Here is a 1,767-nt window from a genome sequence, read left to right on the forward strand (position 1 = left end):
ACGTTTGAAAAATTTATCTTTCACCACATATATTTTTGTTTTTATGGTTCTCAAAATGGAAATCATTTTTATCATAAAAGCAAATATTTCTCCTGCTCTTAAAATCCTAGCATTGAAAAATCAATATATACTGGCAAATAACGTGGGAAATAGGCATGTAGAACATTTAATAATGATTGAATACATACAGCATTTTTCTTTTGTTATGTGACAGTTGGATGGGTTTCAACTTCCTGCTCACTGCTCAAGCTCTAAGCTTCCAAAATTAGGATTTTTTTTCCTTTTCCTTCTTCCTGCCTCCCCCATCGTCTTCTTGCCTCCCTTCTCCTCTTTGGGGAAACACAAATGGTTTTGATTACATAATAGCTGCAAACTTTATATCTCCCACTTCAATTGTTACACATCATAAATGGAGGAGTGAACCTCAGACTCCATTAAGACCAAGTTTGGTCTGGATTGTTGGGAGGTCTTTCATGTGGATGTGGTTGTCTGGGGGGTGGGGGTGGGAGGTATTTCTGTAAGGAAAAGGAGGATGGGGCCAATGTTTGACTATCAAGAGCTCAGCCTAAAGAGTGACAAGACCTCAATTTTAGTCAAGTAAAAGTGAAGCTCAGAGTCCAGGACAAACCCTTACGAGGTTCAAGTAACCAATTCACCTGGAGCATGAATAGATGATGGCTGATAAACATTGAAGGGCAAGCAATGATAAGCAGAGCCCAACACTGGGCAATAGGCACACCCTATTGACTGAGTCTTTCTTACGTGTAGAGTTACATTTGCTTTTACAAATAAAATTATGTTACCAGGCTGTTGTCATGTGACATCAAGTAACACAGTGATTCCATGTGACAATGGTGTCTCCTAAACGATAATGTTCATGAGAGCTGGTCACCAGGATGTTCTCCTACAGAGCCCCTGAGAATGTTCGAACAGAGAACCATTTGGTTAGCATGAGCACGTCACATTGGAATCTTTAGGGCCCCTTTCTGTTGTCATAGTGTTCAGATAAACACACTGGAAATAGGACAAGGCAGCACTTTTTATTCAGCTATTTATTTCACAAATATTTATGGAGACTCTCCTGTGTGTTGAACACTATTCTAGAGTTTCGTGATTCCTCAATTAACAAGACAGATAACAATCTCTTTGGGAAGAAAGAAAAAACAATAAAAGCGCAGTGTGACTAAGTGTGTTACAGACTCTTTTAGGGAAGTGGTAAGTGCTAGTAAAAATAAAGCAAGGAAGAAGTCTAATACGACCTGTGAAAGCTGCAACTTATGTAAGATCTAAACCTATCAGAGAAGGAAAACTCAAATTTTTCCCACTCACAGAGAATGATAGAAAAGTGGTAGACCGTACCCTGTCAAAGGCAAAAGACAGGCCACCAAAGGAACAAAGCAATCCCATTAACTTCCGCTCTCACAAGTTTCATAGTATATGAAATACTGGATGGGATCAAGGACCTTGTCGTTGTAAATAGTGTGGTCAGTGGAGGCCATATCAAAAAGACTTTATGTGAGAGACACTATTTTGAATCTCTGGGAGAAAGGTTAATGATGTATCCATTAAGATTGTCCTGGGTAATGGATGCATTTTGCCAAATTCACTGGTAATTTTTTACACTGCCTGGTGATGTGACTTCAAGTGACTTCACTTATAGTTTCTGAGTACATTTAAACCAATAAAATGCAGTAATTTTTGAGTCCCTACTACATCAAAGAGACATTGCATTAATAATGAAGCAAGTAGCAACCTGCCTTCTTGGAG

The sequence above is a fragment of the Echinops telfairi genome, unplaced genomic scaffold, assembly GCF_000313985.2.
Source record: "Echinops telfairi isolate 266 unplaced genomic scaffold, ASM31398v2 ScPeMD7_7424;HRSCAF=8462, whole genome shotgun sequence".
Lineage (NCBI taxonomy): Eukaryota > Metazoa > Chordata > Mammalia > Afrosoricida > Tenrecidae > Echinops > Echinops telfairi.